Here is a 22,617-nt window from a genome sequence, read left to right on the forward strand (position 1 = left end):
CACCAAAGAAATGCCACTGTGTTGTGGAAGCTGCCAGACATGTAACGCAGAGTTCACAACCATCATATGTGTGCAAAGTGGCAAATCCGGGATTAAGCGTCAACTCTCCTAGTGTCATGGCTAAAACTTTCCCACTGCCCCATCTCTAGGGGTATAGGGTGGATGTGTCTGGCTTCCCACCTCAGTGAATTTCACCCCTTGTTGTGGAGGTTTTGTCAAAGATCTTTTTGCAGCCCCTACTACTTTAATGGAGACGTTTTCTAAGCCAGGGATCTTTTCTGTAGTGAGAGCTACTTCTGATCCGTGAAAATCATTGTAAGCTACTGAAGGCGAGTAATGTGCACATTATTCCTAAAGTCCAGCCCACACCCAGCTTCACTGACTAGGTATAAAGAGATACCTATTTAGTGCCTGCAATGCACAATATGGAACCAGAGAGCCTGGTATTAGTCCCGGCTTCCCTCTTCAACACATTGTGTGCTCCTGACCTCTGCAGTAGGCAGCTATGAATACGACAATCATAAGAAATCATACAGACCTGCAGTGCTGTTCACAGCTGCCAGCGTACTAAAAAACATAAACTTCACATGTCTCTCACACCTCCTCATCCACCACACTGCTACGTTCCTTAACTCGGTAACCGCGTCTCGGTGGTCATAACGCACAATATGGAAACACTTACCACATAGGGTCATAAAATAAAGACAACACCTTCCCAACCACACAGACTACATGGAATAGCTTGCTGACCATGTAGGTAAGTGCTTCAGAGCCTCACATTAGGGTAGTAAGCACTATATAAATGCTGCATAGAATTATTGTATTACATCATGCCTCCTTTTTCTACATTATCACATGCCAGGACTTTGAAACGCCTCAGTTCAGGGAATGCACTGGACAAAAATCTCTCCTGCCGGACTATACATTTACTCCATGTAATATTAACCTATGCCCCCTGTATGGTGTACATAACTTGACACTTAGTTCATCATGGATGGTTGGAGTCCATAATTTCATGTTCAAAAGCTATTACTTCTAAAAATGCCTCAGAATGTAGTGATATAATCTGATGGTCACATAGAATGCTTCTGCATGTAGGAGAAATAAACAGTGTTTTTTAAAAAAAGAGTCCAACATATTTTTCCATGACTTTTGTGCCACTATTTGCATGTTCCAAAGCTATTACTTCAATATGTAGGGCCATATGTATCAATGTTAGATTTTGCGATTCTCAAATAGCGAATATTTTTGCATGACTTTTGTGCCACTATTTGCATTGTTTGCAAGTCTTTGCTCATGGAAGTAAGGGGCCACAGATCCTACACTTGGCCCATGTGCAGCTCTGCCGGTTATTTATTGACCCCCTTTACTACAGAAAAATATGGCCTCTGCAGGGATGGGGTACTTTTATAAATGGGATACATTTAAAGAGAAGTGTTAAGCCTTATATTCATTGTGTCATAAAGCTAACACTTCATTTTAAAGTTCTCCCATTATGTCATTGACTTAAAATAAAGCAACAATTTAAAGGGATTTCTCTTTTTTTTTATTAAAACACCTCTTGGAAGTTCTCCCTGAGCACAAACCGGAGCCAGTAACTTCATTTTACATTTCTCCCTTTATTTCATAAAAATGTAGTAGTACATAGACATGTAAAATGATGTTCATGGTTCCGTTTTGGGCCGGAATAATGTGCAAGGTACATTATTTCTTTCAAAATAAAAGATGAATATGAAATGCGGATTTAATGTAATGATGACATTAAAACAGTGTTTCAAATGGATCTTTTTTCAATAAATACTGTATCAATGTAAGCTTACCATTGCATTATACAGACTCAACTACACTACAACACAAATCACATTGTAAACCAGACAATGCGTAGCCATGATCCAAGGTCTACTTCGCACGAATCACATTGTAAACCAGACAATGCGTAGCCATGATCCAAGGTCTACTTCGCACGAATCACATTGTAAACCAGACAATGCGTAGCCATGATCCAAGGTCTACTTCGCACAAGCAGTCATGGCTATCAAAAGAGACACTTCCCAGTCACTCGCTATATGATGTAAACTTAGTCGCTGCCACGTTTGGAAGGATGTGGAGCATAGAGTGCTCCATCTATGACAGACTGTAGCAGATGCAATTGTAGGTATTGGAAGGTTTGTCTCCAAACCTGAAATTTTTAACAACACCGCAGACAACTCCAACCATGATCCCCACTTTGAACCAATTGTGTTGTTTGTCTCCAAACACATCTATAAGTTGACAAAGGATATTTAGTCATTTTAAACTAAAGTCGTCATTGATTAAATTCGATGTGCATGATCAACCCACAAGAACTGGAACATCTTACAATCCCAATTCTCGTGTTTTTTTCAGGCACTGAAGATTCTTGAGCATTGAAAACCGCTCGTGTTTCAGATGCCTCTGAAAAAGCATTGCACATGCATTATTTAAAAAAGTACATTCCTCTTGGCTACAAACCTGATGGTTTGTGCCTAACATGGCAAGTGCTGCATCTCCTGTGCTGCGGTATGCAGAGACAATTGTGCCTTCAAGACTGTTGCTCCAGCCTCCAAGTCAGGCAGGGTCAAAACATGATGCAGACAGTAGAAGGCAGATATCTTTGTTCTCCATGGGCAAGCCAACACTGCTCATGCTGGGCCTACGTCAGCCGCTTCACCCCACCCCAGATAGGCTTCAATAGCCAGCAGGAGCAGCAGGTTCCTACGACAGCAGACACAGTTAAGAGGGCTGAAGAAACCTAAATATAAATAAAACGATAGGGTACTACAGTGAAAGTCCGGCCGCAAGCTACTGACAGGTCGTCGACGAGCTACCAGAGATGATGATTGACCGGTTGGAGATCCCTGTTCTAAGAACTCCTAATTTTACAGATACGAAACTACAGGCACATGTTGATATTAACTCTTTACCTGCTAAACCTCCCGTTTGTAGATTCCCATGAAAGGGACCAAAACAATAGGCAAAATATAGCTACATTTTGAGTTCTTGGTGAAGAAGAACTCTGGATTTGGTCCGTAAAAATTGCTACAGCCAACAATTTACTGTGCTAAAGTCACCACCTTCCCAACTTTCAAGAACATGCAGAACTGAATAAAAGAAACTAATTTTGTATTACAATTTTGACATTTTTCAAAGGGGTAGCCCATTTTCCCCATTTTTGCCCTACTGGAAAGCTATAAAGTTCTGAGAAGTAGACAAAATTCTGAATTCAACAAGGGTTCATTTGTGTAGATCCTTCAAGGTTAGCCCAAATAAATTAACTTGAAATAATGATATATTGAAAATGAGTAGGAAAAAAAACGGCCTTTGTGACACGTTTTGTTACAGTAGCTGATTTACAAGAGCAAAACACCATTGCTAGCATTATACTACATTTACTAGAACCCTTTTGGTTGTAGGGATATGTAGGGTGTGTAGGTTCTCCAAGAATCCAAGGTACCCAAAGCCAACAACTGTGCTGCTCCCTACCATTGTTTTTCATTGTGTACTGATAATAGATCAATTCATATGGAGAAATATGTAGAGTGACATATGAGTATCAAGGTAACCTACTTCTGAAATGGGCAGAGGATGTGTTATTTGTACATCTCTGAATGTGTGGGTACCCATACAAGTATGTGATTCAGAGGGTATTTTTCAAAATGTCTTGTTTCTTACACGTTGGCTTGCATTTAGAAGGCACAAATGCAGCAAAATCCAACTGGAACACATATTCTACTATTTTATGCTCCCACATGTCATCCAATAAAAATGGTCCCTCACTTGTGTGGGTAGGGCTCTAGCCCATGACAGTAAATGTCCCAAACCATGGACACATCACATTTATCCAATGAAAACTGACCATTCTTTCCCCAATGTGTGTAGCTGTGGACCTTGGACCCTAGCTGAGGCAGCACCTAGGGAAATCCTGGGTGAATTAAGGGTTATGTGACTCGTATGGATCTCACCACATTTTGTACTCAAGCATCCCATGCAAGACACAAACCTTGACTAAGATGGTACTTGTTGAGAGTGCTGTGCCATGCTGGTACACGTGGAGGGTGTCTCTTGGTGGCATGTTCTTCAACCTGGGGCCAGCTGGCTGGTGATTTTTGTAACCTGTATTTACATTGTTTCGTTTTGGCGCCCAGCTCTTGCCTTGCTGTTTGGTAAATAAACCTATTTTACCAGTCATATTATCTGGTGCAATCTGATCCTGAACAAAGAGATTGATGGATTAAAAAGAGAAGAGAAATACAGGCGACACTGGTCCTGTTCACTTTCGTACACAGCACTGCACAGGACCAGCTTTAGCATTGGTGGTGCCCGGTGCAACAGTGTTAATGTGCACTCCCCAATCCACTCCCCCATGACCTGCGCCAATGATCCACTGACCCAAAAATTGGCGTGCCTAAATCTGTAACACGCTGAACTAGTTTATAAACTACATATGTGTAATTTGCATTTTGTAGATTATACTTTGCAGCATGCACATTAACCCCTTGTGCTGCTTTATTTACAGCACCCCTCAGACTATCTTGAGACATCCTCTGCTGTATCATTTGAGTTCCCCAATGTCCCCCTTACTTTACATTGCTCTCATTCAAAGAGTCACTTGAGCTCCGTTGTAAGTTTGGAGAGCACTTTGCAAGGCTTCCGGTTTGCCGTGCTTGCGTCTCACAAGCGAGGCGCACTTGTATGGGGACACTTTGCATGACTTCCAGTTTGCTGTGCATGCGTCTCATAAGCGAGGCGCACTTGTATGGAGACACTTTGCATGACTTCCAGTTTGCTGTACATGCGTCTCACAAGCGAGGCGCACTTGTATGGAGACACTTTGCATGGCTTCCGGTTTGCTGTGCTTGCGTCTCACACGCGAGGCGCACTTGTATGGGGATCACTTTGCATGGCTTCCGGTTCGCTGTGCTTGCGTCTCACAAGCGAGGCGCACTTGTATGGAGACACTTTGCATGACTTCCAGTTTGCTGTACATGCGTCTCACAAGCGAGGCGCACTTGTATGGGGATCACTTTGCATGGCTTCCGGTTCGCTGTGCTTGCGTCTCACAAGCGAGGCGCACTTGTATGGGGATCACTTTGCATGACTTCCAGTTTGCTGTGCATGCGTCTCACAAGCGAGGCGCACTTGCTTTGGTGCCAGGCATCCCTTTTATGGGAATCATTTGTATACATTCATGTCAATGAATAACTTTGCATTCTCTTACCTGGCTGGATCCTATAGTTTTCTCTTCTTTACAAGATTTGGTTGCTATGGCCAAAGTCATCTTGAGGGGACCACGAACCTTGTTAATCATCTACACTGCTAAAGCATCATCTTAAATTGTTATTGCAAATGCCTCCAAAAGCTCCCGTCCTACAGTGCCTCCAATCTTTCTAACAAGAATTGGCAAGTCATTCAGTCTCATTTGTTTGTAAGGATAAGGAGTGGTTTTGCATGTATGCCATAAAATAACGCACACACTCCTATTAATAAAAAATGTAACAAAAAATATAGTATGTTCTGCAGGTATTCCTTTCCATTACATTCAAACTATTTGGTGTTGCCAAGGACGTTTTGTCACTTTACAGTGGGCATAGAGCCCGCCCATTGATTACCATTGCCTGCTTTTGCTATCACTCTCATTTGGTTGCTTCTTATTCGTGAGCTTGTGTGGGCGTTACTTCCTCTCTTGTGTTTGTCACGCCCCTGGAGCATGGACTCATTACTTATGTCCTTCCACAGCTCGCTTTTCAGGAGCTACTATTCTCTTTTAGTTTAAGCACTCCGCAACAGTGCATGTGTTTTTCTGCTCCCTCATGTACTTCCTCCATTTCGTGCTCATGTTGCTCTGCCCGCCCCCCTCTGTGATGTCTTCACCATTATTCCTTTCTTGCATGGGCTTTCCCATAGCTCCACGTTACATTTTCTTGCCAGATTGCTACCCTTCCTGTACCCTCTGTGTTGCTTCGCCCACCCACACTCTCCGTATTGCTTACTTCCAACCATGCCCCTGTTTTGCTTCTGGTTGTCTTTGTGTGGCTTCCCCACCTTCACGTTGCTTCCCCCAGCTGTGTTGTTTTCTCAACCCAAGTTGCTTTACCCCTCCTGCCACTTTTTTTTTGTTTACAGATCCAACTCGGAACAGTAAAGATAAAGAAAAAAGAAGCCCTATTTTGTAGCCATGCATCTGTTGTACTTTTTAGGTCTGGCTTTAGTCAAGACCATTTGATTTTATATATCTATAATACAGTTTGATATGGAGGCTTTCAGCCACCTCTCTTCATTCATTGGTGTGTTGTGTCATTCAGATTTTACTTCCACCCACCGGCTAACTTCACTTTAAGTGACTGCATTTTGCTCTTTCACAAGGAACACATCTGCACACAAGCTAGTTCCCTTCAATGCCTGCGTTTTTGTTTTTACTCTCGAAGTACTTTACGTTATGTTATGTTAATTGGATTTATAGAGTGCAGCGGTTACCCTGAGGTGTCCTGGCACTATGCACTGCCTTTAAGTTAGCGGAGAGGTCAATGAGTAAACAGCCAAGTCTTCAGTCCCTTTCTAAAGGAGAGGAGATCCGCAGCATGCCTCAGGTGGAACGGCAAGCCTTGGAATTGCATGTAAGGAAACTCCTATCCCCCAACTGCCTTTTTTAAATGTAGGGATTTGGACGTTTTTTGCTCCTGTGGACCGAAGAGTCCTACCGGGGACATACCATTCAAACCTTTGCCTCAGATGGTCAGGGCCGATTCCGTTAAGGGCTTTGAAGGCTGTGCTGAGGGCCTTGAACCATACCCTTTGTTTCACAGTAAGCCAGTGTAGCTGAATTAATTCTTTTTTCACAGGGAGACAAAATTGGGTGTGCCTGACAACAGCCTAGCTGCTGCTTTTTGAGCTATCTGAAACCTATTGATATGCTGTTTTGGGGCATTTAGATAGAGGCTGTTGCAGTAGTCCAGCCGTGCCATGACAAGTACTGTGACCACCGCCCTGAGATTTCCTTCTGAAAGATTCTCAGTATCAGGAAACATGCAGACACCACAGAACTTATATGATCACTAAACGTGAGTCTGTAATCTACTGATACCTCTAAATGTTTTGCTTTCAGGGTAGGGGTAGGGCATTTTCCCAAGTCTGCTGGCCACCAATCAGGTGTCCATAAATGAGTATTATTTCCAAATACAATAACCTCGGTTTTACTAGAATCTAATTTTAGACAATTATTCAACACCCATCCTGCAAGGGCCTTTTTGCAGTCATGAAAGCGTAGTCCCATTTCTTTTTCCTCACCATTTTTAAGGGATAACACTATTTGAGTGTCATCCGCATACGAGGTCAATTGGAAACCGAAGGATCTTATTAGGCCAGCCAAGGATATCACGTAAACATTGAAAAGTGTTGGGCTTAATGAAGAACCCTGGGGGAACCCACAAGGAAGACAGAACGGCTTGGATTTATTATTATCCAGGTCGACTGTTTGTGTTCTTTCAGATAGAAATGATTGCAGTAGTGTCCAGGCAACACCTTGTACCCCTACATCAGACAATCGGTCCAACACGACCACATGATGAACCTTGTCAAAGGCTGCTGAAAAATCTAACATAATCAGTATAGCCTTCCTTCCACAATCCAATGCCTCCCTTACCTCTTCTATATATTTGATTAGGGCCAGTTCCGTACTATGTTCTGTTCTGAAACCATATTGAGATGGGACAAATATATTGTTGGTTTGAAAAAAAAGTGCTAAGCTGGGTGTTCATAGCCTTTTCTTTGATTTTTGCAGGGAGTGGAAGCCGCAAAATTGGCCAATGGCTGCTAGGGTCTGTGGGGTCCAAAGTTGTTGTTGATAGAGGCCTTCTTCCAGTCCTTGGGAAAAATCCCAGTGGTGAATATGTTATTGAATTGAATATGTATTTTTAGAATTCTTTTACTGCCTCATTGCTGCTATAACCTAAATTTTTCTTTTTGCACAATTCATACCTTAGGGCAAATCGCGCTCCCTGGTCCGTCACGGCTCATTAGTGCCGGTTGTACGGAGGGACGCGACTCCTCCCACCAATTGCATAACTTCTGGGTGGTTCGGGTAAATACAGAATTTATTGTGTCCTGTATTCAGAAAGCGGACCATTCGGGCAAAGAAGTTTTTAATGTAGTCCAATCCTTCTTTAAGCCAAGAGCAATTGAGACTGAAGTATCTTCAACTCCAGCTATGTGTGAAGATATTTCTAACTTTATGATAATAAAATCCTAAAGTTGTATGATACCTTCTCTGACCCTGGTGCTACAGAGAGGTTAGATACACCTTTGGCCAGAGCGCAGGCCCTGTCGCTTGATTGCTTTTCTCCAATCACGCATCAGGAGGTGCTAGCAGAGATCGAGAAATGCAAATCGGGGGGCCCCTGATGATCCTTGCCCCCCCAAGCTCTGGAAAATGATGTCTCAGTCCCTGGTAATCACACTCACCCATGTTTGGAACTCATCCCTTGATACCGGAGTCTTCCCCGACTGTTGGAAGCATTCTACATTGCTTCCCTTGAAAAAAAAACCTCCCGAGCCTCGGGGGATTTTAGCAATCTCAGGCCAATTTCGCTACTCCCTGCACCCGGAAAAATGCTGAAGAAGTTGGTTCAACGTCAACTGAACCACTTCATTGAAGGTAGCGATGTCCTGCATGAAACTCAGTCTGGCTTTCGGTCGGGCTTTAGCACCGGGACAGCCCTTATAGAGGTTGCGGAGTCGGTCAGATGGGCACTGCAGCATTCGACACGGTCGATCATGCCAGGCTGCTCCATAGACTAGAAAACATCGGCCTGGGTGGGAAGGTGCTGGCCTGGCTACTATCTTGTTTGAGCGCCCGCTCTCAGAAAGTTGCTCTTCGCCCTTTCTTGTCCTCACCTAAACCTCTTTGGTGTGGTGTACTGCAGGGATCAGCCGTGAGACCCTTGCTTTTTAACGTGCATCTGGCCCCTCTCTTTACACTAATTGCCAACTAGGATGTTAAACCAATCTTCTACGCTGATGACACACAGCTGGTCTTCCCCTACCACGAGCAGACAAAGGAGGCCTTTGGCAATTTTAAGGGCTGTGGCCATTGGATGAACACGAACAAGATAAAACTAAATGCAGGGAAAACTGAGGTGATCTTTTTCGGAAAAGGCCCAGTGCCTTCACCAGATCTCTAGTGGCCCTATTGAAATGGGGCCTCCACCCTCCCCTAGTACTAGTGCTAAAAATCTGGGGGGTGAGATGGGAAGACGACCTCTCTTTCTCTGCCCACATTCAACAGGTAGCGCCTAGGTGTCTAAATAAACTGAGAAACCTACGAAAGTTCCTGGATTTATTACCCATAGATTGCCGCAAACTAGTAGTCCATGCCATGGTAACATCTAGGCTGGACTATGCCAACGGCCTCTAACTTGGCCTACCAAAGTACGTGATCCAGCAATTGCAGATGGTGCAGAATGCGGCTGCGAGGCTGATTAAACACATACCATTCAAACATCATGTCTCTCCGCACCTGCGACATCTGTGCTGGCTGCCAATGGCAAGCAGAATAGAGTTTAAGGCCCTGACACTTGCCTACCATGCCTTGCAGGGCAAGTGCCCACACTATCTCAAACTTAGACTCCCTCGCTATAAGCAAGCACGTGATGCGCAAAATTTGCTCCTTGCTCCACGCTTCTCGAGGGCTCAGCTTGGGGGTAGAACGTTCTCGGCCAGAACAGCCAAACTGTGGAATACCCTACCACTGAATCTCCGTAATGCGAGTTCAGAGCTGTGCTTCAGGAAACAGTTAAAGACGTGGCTTTTCAATCATTAACTTCTTTCTTATTTCTACCTCCTTCTTACTACTTGGTACACCACCCCTCTGCTCACCAAGCGCCGGGAAATCTCAGAGAGAGGTAGCTGTTGTGCTATACAAACGTCAGTATTGTTATTATTATTATTGATCGGGGGGTTTAAAACGGATCCTATGACTTCCGGAATGGATTTCAGAACCGAAGCTAGGCATGGGTCTATAGGAGATCCTGATCGCATGGAGTTCAAGAGTTTAGTAGTTTCGTGTTTAGTTTAGTGTTGCCTTTTTGTTTAGAGCCTGATGTGATAGCAGGACGCTTCTGATGTGAACACAGGGCACATTCCATCTTTATCAGATCCCATTTCCTGCCAAATGCTGTTACAAATTCCCTTTGGAGTGTTTTTTTCACAGCATACCAGAGTATGTCCATTTGAAACTATTTTTCTCTTTCTTTCTTTCTTTCTACCTTCTTTCTTTCTTTCTTTTTTCTTTCTTTCTTCCTTTTTCTTTCTTTCTTTCTTTCTTTCTTTCTTTCTTCCTTCCTTTCTTTCTTTCTTTCTACCTTCTTTCTTTCTCTTTCCTCTTCTTTCTTTCTTTCTTTCTTTCTTTCCTTCTTTCTTTCTTTCTTTCTTTCTACCTTCTTTCTTTCTCTTTCTTTCTTTCTTTCTTTCTTCTACCTTCTTTCTTTCTCTTTCTTTCTTTCTTTCTTTCTTTCTTCCTTCCTTTCTTTCTTTCTTTCTTTCTACCTTCTTTCTTTCTCTTTCTTTCTTTCTTTCTTTCTTTCTTTCTTTCTTCCTTCCTTTTCTTTCTTTCTTTCTTTCTTTCTTTCTTTCTTTCTTTCTTCCTCCTTTCTTTCTTTCTTTCTTTCTACCTTCTTTCTTTCTCTTTCTTTCTTTCTTTCTTTCTTTCTTTCTTTCTTTCCTTCTTTCCTTCTTTCTTTCTTTCTTTCTTTCTTTCTTTCTTCCTTCCTTTCTTTCTTTCTTTCTTTCTTTCCTTCCTTCCTTTCTTTCTTTCTTTCTTTCTTTCTTCCTTCCTTTCTTTCTTTCTTTCTTTCTTTCTTCCTTCCTTTCTTTCTTTCTTTCTTTCTTTCTTTCTTTCTTTCTTTCTTCCTTCCTTTCTTTCTTTCTTTCTACCTTCTTTCTTTCTCTTTCTTTCTTTCTTTCTTTCCTTCTTTCTTTCTTTCTTTCTTTCTTTCTTTCTTTCTTCTCCTTCTTTCTTTCTTTCTTTCTTTCTTCCTTCCTTTCTTTTCTTCTTTCTTCCTTCCTTTCTTTCTTTCTTTCTTTCTTCTTCTTTCTTCTTTCTTTCCTTTCTTTCTTTCTTTCTTTCTTTCTTCTTTCTTCTTTCCTTTCCTTTCTTTCTTTCTTTCTTTCCTTCCTTCCTTTCTTTCTTTCTTTCCTTCTTCTTTCTTTTCTTTCTTTCTTTTCTTCTTTTTCTTTCTTTCTTTCTTTCTTTCTTTCTTTCTTTCTTTCTTTCTTTCTTTCTTTCTTTCTTTCTTTCTTCTTTCTTTCTTTCTTTTCTTTCCTTCCTTCCTTTCTTTCTTTCTTTCTCTCCTTCTTTCTTTCTTTCTTTCTTTCTTCCTTCCTTCCTTTCTTTCTTTCTTTCTTCTTTCCTTTCTTTCTTTCTTTCTTTCTTTCTTTCTTTTCTTTCTTTCTTTTCTTTCTTTCTTTCTTTTCTTTCTTTCTTTCTTCCTTCTTTCTTTCTTTCTTTCTTTCTTTCTTTCTTTCTTTCTTTCTTTCTTTCTTTCTTTCTTTCTTTCTTCCTTCTTTCTTTCTTTCTTTCTTTCTTTCTTCTTTCTTTCTCTTTCTCTTCTTTCTTTCTTTCTTTCTTTCTTTCTTTCTTTCTTCTTTCTTTCTTTCTTTCTTTCTTTCTTTCTTTCTTTCTTTCTTTCTCTCCTTTCTTTCTTTCTTTCTTTCTTTCTTTCTTTCTTCTTTCTTTCTTTCTTTCTTTTCTTTCTTTCTTTCTTTCTTTCTTTCTTTCTTTCTTTCTTTTCTTTTCTTTCTTTCTTTCTTTCTTTCTTTCTTTCTTTCTTTCTTTCTTTCTTTCTTTCTTTCTTTCTTTCTTTCTTTCTTTCTTTCTTTCTTTCTTTCTTTCTTTCTTTCTTTCTTCTTTCTTTCTTTCTTTCTTTCTTCTTTCTTTCTTTCTTCTTTCTTTCTTCCTTCTTTCTCTTTCTTTCCTTCTTTCCTTCTTTCTTTCTTTCTTTCTTTCTTTCTTTCTTTCTTTCTTTCTTTCTTTCTTTCTTTCTTTCTTCCTTCTTTCTTTCTTTCTTTCTTTCTTCCTTCTTTCTTTCTCTTTCTTTCTTTCTTTCTTTCTTCTTTCTTTCCTTCTTTCCTTCTTTCTTTCTTTCTTTCTTTCTTTCTTTCTTTCTTCTTCCTTTCTTTCTTTCTTTCTTTCTTTCTTCTTCCTTCTTTCTTTCTTTCTTTCTTTCTTTCTTTCTTTCTTTCTTTCTTTCTTTCTTTCTTTCTTTCTTTTTTCTTTCTTTCTTCCTTCCTTTCTTTCTTTCTTTCTTTCTACCTTCTTTCTTTCTCTTTCTTTCTTTCTTTCTTTCTTTCTTTCTTTCTTTCTTTCTTTCCTTCTTTCTTCTTTCTTTCTTTCTTTCTTTCTTTCTTTCTTTCTTTCTTTCTTCCTTCCTTTCTTTCTTTCTTTCTTTCTTTCTTCCTTCCTTTCTTTCTTTCTTTCTTTCTTTCTTTCTTTCTTCCTTCCTTTCTTTCTTTTCTTTCTTTCTTTCTTTCTTCTTCTTTCTTTCTTTCTTTCTTCCCCAAAATAACTTTTATACCTGTAGCAAATGATTTCTTTATTTTTTTAGATTGATGTGTGCCTGGCACATTCCCAAACAATAATGTTTTGCAAAACCCATGACGAAACAAGAAATGGCAGAAGGCTGGCAGCCAACACCAGCCCTGTTGGATTTGCCAAGGCTTGTTTGTTTCCTGTTTTAGGCAGTGCTGTATAGCATCACATATGCTGTGCACATGGCTAACACGATGGCAAAGCCACCAGGTCCCAAAGGTGGGATCTCTTGGCTTTGCCAATGCTTGTTTCAGCTGGGCCCTTGTGGTGATGGATTCTGGGGATCACATATAGGTCATTCTCTCCTGGAGGTCAGTCCTTCATGACCTGGAGCGGAGTTCTAGCGCACTGATACACAAAAGGGAGGGCGGGCGATCTTCCAAGGTAGGAAGTGAAACTGGGTACACCCCTTAAGACTTGTTGAAGCAGACACAGGTTCGCGATTTCATCAAGAATCAAAACCATGGGTAGAGGCAAGATGGCGTTCGCAAGCTCGGACGTGTAAGCTGACCCCTCCCTGATGCTGGAGCCCGTAAACCATAGTGCAGCAAAAGCGGCGATAATGTGTTGAGGAGACCGGGAAAGTACAGTAAGGAAAACGGCGAATCGCTGACTCACCGGAAGATGGAAACTGTGGGATGCTGAGTGTGTTAGCAACAGTGGCCGAGGCGAAGTTTGGTTCTTGGCAGCAGAGCTGCTGGGCGGTCACGCTGAATCAACATTGGGCTGTTTCTCTCCTACAGAGGCTATATGGAGGCTCGAGGGGGGAGTATCCTGTGCTAGGAACAATGCCTGCCAAAGGTGCGCGGTGGAGAACGAGTCTACTACGAGAAGATCCTCTTGGCGAAGGGAATCAGTAAGGGTTGGAGCCCATTCCTGGCATGTGACACGTGTCACTCTGATGTGACATTTGCCACATATTTTTTACATGGTCTTTCATGATTATCAGTTGAGGATTTCCAAAGGACTATATTTGAGTCTGCTTAAATAAATACATTGTTTAAAAAAAGAAAAACAATATAAAAAAAGAATTTCCCCAGGTGGGGTTTGAACCCTTGTCAAAAAGCACTCATAGCCTCTATGAACTACCACTGTACCATCTGTTTTGCATAACTTTGCTTTGCCCAAAGCCTTTGTGTCTTTGACAAAGGGTGATGTCCTTCTGCTGTTTCCATGACGTTTTCTTCCTACATGCCACAAATCTATACTTGATTTTCGTTATTTATAAACAAAGAGCACTTCCTTCCCCTCATTCTGGCACTTGGCCCATGCATTTAGTTTTCTTACACAACCATTCCCAATGTCTCATTCCACAAATTAAGGGATTTATTTCATAGCAAACCTGCCCCCCCCTTCCACATGCCAGTGCATGTCACAAATCTTTGACATGCACTGGCTTGACTAAAAAGGACACAAATCTCACAGACACTGCTAGTGGTGATTGACAAAAGGGAATCCTACATTTGGGTAAAATTGAAAGAAAAATAGAAAAGAATATAAAAATCGATTTTCCACAGCTGGGGTTTGAACCCTGGTCAAAATGCTCTCACAGCCCCTGAGCACTGCTAGTGAGCCATCTATATTGCTGAAATTTGTCTCAGCCAAAGGCCTATATGTCATTAAAAAAAGATGTCAGTCTCTCCTCCATTTCCATGGTGTTTGGAATTTAGATGCCACAAATCCTCTCTCGATTTACATGCTTTAAATACCAACAGCCCTTCCTTTTTTACAGTCTGCCACTAACCCCATGCATTTATTATTGTTACACAATCATCCCCAAATTCTCATTCCACTAAATAAGTGATTTCTTTTATAGCAAACCTGCCCCCCCCCTTACACATGCCACACAGCATGCCATCAATGCCTGACATGCACTATGACTAAGGAGGCTATAGTTCTCCCAGACAGTGCTAAGGGGTCATTTACAAAGGCACAGCTTTCATTTGTGGAATTTAGAAAACAAATTAAAAAAAAAACAACGATTTTCCCCAACTGGGGATTGAACCCTGGTCAAAAAGCACTCACAGCCCCTGTGAACTGCCAGTGAACCATCTATGTAGCTAGAAATACCCCTAAATCCTTAACCTTAAGAGTGTAGACTCAACCTTTAGAATCATTTTTTTTCTTAAGGTGGCAGTTCGCTCACACGTTTCAATGAGCCCTCCTTAAAAACATCAGATTTCACATGATTACATTTAGCTGTTACATGTTGTGAACCATAATTTCTAATGTTATTTGGCATCTTGTAGAAATCTGTGCCATGCATATTATGGTTTATCAAATATAGCTAATACCTGTATGCACTTTATGATAATATATTCAGGCTGCTATTTTCTTACTGTATTTTAACATATTATGCAGTGCTGTTATTTGTCTGTTTCTGATTGCCCGCATTTTTGCACTTATTACTCTATGCTGCTATTGTCAAAAATAACTGACCAATTTAAAGGAGTGGTCGTCTTATATATTTGCCGCTCTGTTATAATATGAATATTTATAATTCCGTTTATGCTATATATACAAGTCCTTGTTATTTATTGTCATTTATTGATTTTTTATCGGAAAAGTTTTTAACGTGACCTGTGTATTTATGGATATTAAGTATCCGAAAAAAGATTATTTTAATTGAATTGAATTGCAATATAACATAAACGCATTGAACCACTACTGCATTTCATTTCCGACCACATCGTCCACCCCAACAAATAGATTCCATCAGCATATAGCTGGTACCTTAACTAAGAGGCCCGCATAACAACATTGATACATATGCATCCACTGGGGCACCAGGTCCAAATTTAGTCCTCGGTTGTCTGCCCATCTTTTCCAGATTTTGGGGTGCTTTTGCGGGGAACCCCTGGCCTTGAATATTGGGATCTCTAACTCCATGCAAAAAGTCCAGCACATTTTTCCATGACGAGAGAGAAGATGGGGCCGTTGCCTTCCACAGCCTTACTACATTCCTTTTACCCAATGTCAGCCCCAACAATAACAGGTGCCTTTTCTATACTTTACCTCCTATGCCCTCCGTGATATGTAAAATTGTCAATCTTGTTGAAGAGGGGAGCTCCCACCCCAACAATTCTGCAAGACTGGCCAGAACCAGTCTCCAACATTTTATGAGCACTGTACAGTGGCACATTTTATGTATTAGGGTCCCCTCCTCCCAACCACACCGCCAGCATATAGGGGATGACTCTAGGCCTGCCCTCCACAGCCAGATCCTGGTATACTAAACCTGGTGAAGGTATTAAAATTGAATAATACGCAGCGGTATTGCTATCACTGCTCCCCTAGGGAAGGACAGTCTTTCCATCCAATCATCTCCGTCTATTTGTCCAAGATCACCAGCCCATGCTTCTCTAAGTTTATCCAATGTAGTGGAGCTATTGGTCACCAGTCACTGATAGATCTTCGAGATTTTATGGTCCTGCAAATGGCCTATGATGACCTTGGCTTCAATCAGCCTGAATTTGTGAATAGCCTCTAACCCTGAGATACTAGGATAAATCGCATGCCAACATTGAAGGTATTTGTAAAATGTAGTTTTTGGCGTCTGGTACTCTTGTTGAAGATCTTTGAATGATTTCAGGACCAAGCCTCACAATACGTCTCCTAATGTGTAGACTCCTATATTATCCCACCCTCCATGTCCTGATAATGCAGCTAGCTGCGGCAAATGACCGTTGTGCCACAGTGGGGTTTCCCCAGTAAATGTATTCCACCAGCCCATCCTGTGGAGAGACTGTTTCCACACCTAGAATACCACCCGAGTGGCCGGCGATATGGTGTGCATCCCATCCCTTCGTATCGTATATTTACAAATTGCCCCACAATGGGACTGCACCCGCTTGGTTAAATGCACAATGTTGAGAACTAAAAGAATTCTGATAAATCCACACTGCAGGTGAAACATCGGGCTCACCACAGGCATTTGAATAACAGTGCCAAATGAAAGAAGAGTTTAAACATGGAGGCATAATTTTTTGCGCTACTGTCAAGAGCAAGCAACTTTTACACGGAAATTGAGCACACAAAAAGATTGGGAAATTGCATTGTGGGGGACCGAGTTTTTCTAGCAGATATGGAGCAAGAAAAGTGGGAGAGTTAAACACAGTACTGAGCCAATAGGGAGTAAGAAGGAGGGGTCTCGTGATAGTTAAATGGGAGTTTGAAACGGGTGCTTAGCACTATGGGAGAAATGGAGAGGACGGGAGGTTGTTAAAATGCACGGCAGGTACGCTAAGTAATCTGAAACTTAAGTGTGACAACTATGGGCGATTGAATGGTGATCACAATTAACGCAAAGTACTTGGACTGTTTATAAGAATTAGTTTAAAACGGGGAATGTTTGAGCTTTTTAAGCATGTTAGATAGATAATGTTGGTATGAATACAGGTTGTTTTCAATGAAGGAACGGTCTGAGGGGTTCAATTAGTGTGGGTACAGAGCTGGTGATCTCAAGGTTAGAAGGAATTGAGACAGGGGGTCAGTGGGAATGAAAAATGGAGGCGAATGCGGGCATTACGCTCAGTTAAGAAGTTTGGTGAACAGCTAGGGGGAATTAAGGATTAACCGGTCAATTGAGTCAAATGAGAATGTGGTTTATCTAATATGGGTCACAGTGCATATACGGAATCTTGACAAAATATTATAAACGTGTGCGATGCTTGTTTCTTTTTACAAAATGTTTCTTTTTATAAAATGTTGCTACTTGAGACCGGATAAGTAATTGGTAAATGTTTTATCATTTCTAGTGACCCCCGAAGAAGGGCTCTGAAATGCATTGGGTTTTAAAAGAATAAATGCTGCCTGTGACGAGCCTTGCATCAGTCGTATTTATTCAAGAGGTCCGGATCGGCACTGTTTAAATATAAGAAACTTGAAAATAGGCGACAAATTCCACAAGTGGATGTTAATTACAGAGAATGAAAAAGGATAAAATGTTGCACTAAGTGGATTGTTTAAAAATGAAGAATTGGACCAAATCCATATGCATAGGATGACGCTAAAAAGCGGCATAGAGCTGTGCACGAGGCTGGGACATACACATGTCCCTTTCTCATGTCATGTTGAATTCGGTGGCATTAGGGCATGCCATCATACCTCGTTGCACGTACACATCAATAAAAGTGGACACACGTTAAGTTAAAGAAAGATTAAAAAAATGGTGTGCATCCCATCCCTTCATATAGTACGATTGGACATCTGACATGGCCAACCCCAGCAATACGTCGACTGACAGCAAGTCCTCAGCACCACTCTGGAGGCCCCTCTTGTCAACAGAAATTGACCCAACGCTGCGTTAACCTGGCGAAAAAAAATAGGGAGTATCTGATATGGATGGTTCTGCAATTGGTAGAGCAGGCGCGGCAATGACACCATTTTAAAACAAGCACTGGCATAGCCATTAGGTCTAGCCTTTTTGGACCTTATAAGTGTTTAGCAATGCAGTACATTATCCCCTACTGGCATGCCCACACACTCTTAACATCTTTGAATAACCGTACAAGTTTTTTTTCTTTTTTTAAAGTCGATATGACAAAGGAGAATATGTGGCGTAACGGCCAAAGCAGCCAACTTTAGAGTGGAGGTGACGATGTTCGAGCCTCCTCGTTGGCTCAACAGCCTGTAATTCAGAGCAAATCACTATTCTCCCCATGCCCCCCGGCCAAAACAAGAAGGGCTATTTACATATAAAAGTAAAGTAAAAGTGGGCTGTTCATAAGTGATTAAAGGCACGCAGTCATGCTGTGTCGGGAGATGGGAAGGTCTGCTATAGAAGAAATCCAACAAAAAACACTGCAAGGAGTAAAATTCAAAGTGTAAATGCAGCTGTGCGCGCCCATGCTCTGTTGGAGGTGGGAGAGGTGTGATTTGGAGGCAAGCCATGAAAAAAATGTAACATACAGGCGATATTAATAAAATAACGGTGCACAATAGCGCTGCTCGATGTTGTGTATTAGGTGGGAGGGGTCTGCTTTTGAGCTAAAGAGCAGTTAAAAACAATTATAGTGGAGCTCAGACAGAGCTTGTCCTGTGTTTGTGGAGGATTGAGCACCATCCAGGTGCTGGGGGCGCATGCAGCCACCTTGCTTTTAATAAACATCATGTTAGTGGCTTACAGTGGATAGCACACAAAGCGAACAGGGAGGCATTTGTTGCAGGCACACATCCAGGACCGCAGTTAATAAATAAAGGCGCACAGCAAGCAGTGCTCAATGCTGTGTATAAAAAAAAGATTTGGTTGATGAGAATGAATAAATGAAGATGCGTCATGAGGGCTGCTCGATGCTTTGTTGGGGGTGGGTTCTGCTTTTGAGGCAATGCAAGACAAGCCACGTTGCGAAAGTGAACTCGACCGTTCTCTGTTTAATGACCAATGACGAGGAATTCAGCTGGCACCCTGCGCGCCGCTGCTTGGTCCTGACAGATGGATGCCGTGGGAGTGAACATTTAGAGAAAATGTGGGACATGCACTCGCCTTTGGCCAATTGCGTGCTTACATTTTTCAAAGCCACATGCAAAGGCCAAATTGAATGTGTGGAAGTTGAAAAACCACACTGACAAGTCCGGAGAAAGTCTGTAGTGATTCCAAGAAGCCTCCTCTTAGAGCAGCACATGCATGCTGTGCTAGGATTGACCTAAATAGCCAATCTACCATAAATAGAAAGGGGCATGTGTGAACAAGTTTTCATCTCCTCACAAACCTGTGTCCTTATCGGGGCAATATTTCAGTCCCATGCCACACTCTGCAGATCTGACAGTAAAACTCCAAGGTATTTCACTCCCTCCGTCATCACCTGTACTGCCGAAGCTCAAGGTCCCAGACCAGTGGTTCCCCCCAGCACCCACAGAGTGTATTTATGCGACTTCATGAAAAGGGCATAATGTGAAGCAGCCTCGGTCCTGTTTTGTTTATGTCTGTTAAAAAGAATAAGACATCATCCGCACATAATGCGACGTGATCCAAGAGCCCATGGTACCAATTAAAGCCCACCACCTGCTCATCGATCCATACCCATGCCACTAAGGGCTACATGGCTAGAGCAAGAGATGAGTGCCTCTGCCAATTGGAAATGTGAAGGAGGTAGGTGGATCACACAACATGCACCAACTCTGTGAGGACTATAGATAACCAATTTAAATATGACAGCAATCGTTCCCCATTTTGAGACGATCTAAGAGGGCAAACAAGTATACCCAGTTAAGGGAGTCAAACGCCCTATGCAAGTCTGCCAGCAAAAGGCAGGTTTGTACTCCCTTTCCCTGGATAGTGGCTATAGCCATGTGCGTTCGTCGGATGTTATGACGTCTAGCCCTCTGTGGCATAAATCTAGGCTGGTGTGGATGAATCAAATTGGTTATATGGGGTTGGAGTTGATTGGCCAATGCTTTAGCCAATTTTTTGCCTCAACAGTTTTGATGGGGCGGTATGATGCATGTTGGTCTGCGGGCTGACCTGGTTTATGGAATACAACTATTTCCGCATGTCTCCAGTCTTGTGGCGGATGTCCTTGGTCTCTTCCTTCGTCTATAACTTCGAGAAAATGAGTCTCCAATTTAGAAAAGTACTTCATAAAGAATTTGCATGGGAAACCTTTCCAGAATTCAAATCTCCCAGGGCTGTGCAAATCTCCTCTTCAGTGAGCAGAAGGTCATGGTCTGCTCGAGACCCATCGAGTGGCCGCAAGGCGGTAAGTCAGCTATGAAACTGTGCATCATGTCTTCCAGAAAGTAGTTCCTTAGAAGTTTTTAGCTCTGCAAAGTTTCTTGCAAAACTCTCTGCTAAGAGCCCTCCCATCTGAAACCGGGTATGCTCTGGAGAAACTTCGGATGCAAGTTCCCTTGACTCATTCTATGTAGTTATTTACTGGACTTGTCACCCCATTTGGTAAATTCTGATACGGGATGCCAGCCACGCAAGATGGGCCTCATCTATCAGAGTGTTAGCAAGGGACTGTTGCACCAGCACCAGCTGTCAGAGAGCCCTATTCCCTCCCTCATCCAGGTAGTGCTCAATTGCCTGCTCTATGTGCCTGCTCTGAGCACCCGGACACCCCCGTTGGGGGTAGCCGCGCGCTTAATAAATTCCATAATTAAAATAAAAGAAATAAATGTAATCCCGATATTTCTCATCCTTCAGATGTCAGGAGGAGAGACGCCACCAAAAGTGTTGTTTATCAGGACCCAACTGCGCTGTCCGAACCACTGGGGACTAATCGAACAGACCCCTTGGGAGAATCTCCATGGCTCCTATTGGTATAAATATATAGTCAAGACAGGAGTAAGAATCATGAGTTGTTGAAAAATAAGTGTATCCCTGCTCCTCAACATACACCCCCCTCCATAGATCCACCCATCCTAGTCCAGTTGCCATGGAGTTCAGTTTGGTACCGTAGAGCACATTTGAATTTCCCCATCTATCTATCTATGGCCAAGTCCATTACATCATTTCCAGCCCCCCCCTACTATTGCCAATCCTTCTGGTAAATCCGCCCACAGGGTCAAGAGACGCTTGACGAACGTCCATTGCAGCGGCGGGGGGCATACCTACAGCCCAATATCACTTCTTCCTCATACATGGTACCCCCATATCAATACGTATCTCCCCTGGATGTCTGTCCATGCCTTGATGTGTTGGTATAGACACTACCATGAATTAAAATCGCAACCCCACGGGACCCTTGGTGAAGCCAGAGTGGTACACTTACACACAGCCATCGCGGAGGAGACGCAATGCTGTATTACCCATTAAATGCGTCTCCTGAAGCATCAGGATGTCTGCTCGGTACCGTTTGGCCTGTTGAAGTAGAGCCCCTCTTTTGACTTTATCTAGTGCTCCTCTGATGTTCCAACTCACTATTCGGAGGTCCCCCGCCCTATCCATAGTGACTACCATCTAAAGTCTTGTGACTTTAATGTGTGGGACAACTATAAGCCAGTGTGCAAATATTAGTCATGTGTAGCAATGACGCAGTGCAAACATATAACATGTGTACCCCAAATTTTTCCAAACCCCTCCTATACCTCAAAACTGCTGAATTTTCTGTTGCGGCGGAGGTAGCTTGCGAATCCCAATGTGAGCCCCCGCCATTGTTTCACCAATAACCGGCCAATAGTTAACAGGCGTTCCCCTCAACTATTTAAAGTCAAACAAAGGTACTAGCCCCGCTCATGCTTTATCACGGGAGAGTCCTGGCGTACCTATGAGGCTGAAGACCCCTGCCGGGGCACCGAAGTGGATCTGTTTTTCATTGCTGCAGGATTGGCGTCTAGATCTCAACCTCCTGGTTCCTTTGATTTTGTTATTGGGTGGGATGTGGATGACCTCACAGGACAAGGAATTTGATTCCAACCTTAGCGGCGTGCGGGACAGATCTTCACTGTTTCATCTGTCCAGTTAATGACATCTTCTGGCGATACAAAATAGTTGTACCTCGGCACTCTAATATTTTACTAAAACCATTTACGGTATGGCCATTACATCTAGCTAAATGGCCAGTACTAGAACTACAACAATGAATATTTAATCCATGTATTGGATCAAAGATAGAAAAACATTTCAAATAAATCAAGCAAAAAGAGAAGAGAACATCAAATATGAGTATTTTTCTTGTTCAATTTAATGTTAATTAGTCCAATGTTTTATTATAGCAGTTGAGGATAACTTCAAACATAGCACACAAATATGTCTAATAGTCCTGGAATACTACATGTAATATACACATTGTGTATATAGTTTGAAAATTGGTTGAGCACTACAAGCAAGAGCAATAGTAACGGCCAGACTGGAGGTCCTAATCCTATGGCCTTCCGGGTAGTGATGTTTGATGAACAGCCGATGACAGCCGATAAGTGTTTCTTTAAACATGCAAACTTTCTCAAGGCTTGCTTTCTATTGCTGATAAAGCTGTTGCAGCGACGAAAGGTTTTGATATTGCTCCTAGCACGGTCATTAGTCTTATAGAATCAATTCTGAATCTTGTGTGTCGTGTCCCCCCCCCCTTTTAAGGCAA

This window comes from Lissotriton vulgaris, chromosome 5 (assembly GCF_964263255.1).
Source record: "Lissotriton vulgaris chromosome 5, aLisVul1.2, whole genome shotgun sequence".
Lineage (NCBI taxonomy): Eukaryota > Metazoa > Chordata > Amphibia > Caudata > Salamandridae > Lissotriton > Lissotriton vulgaris.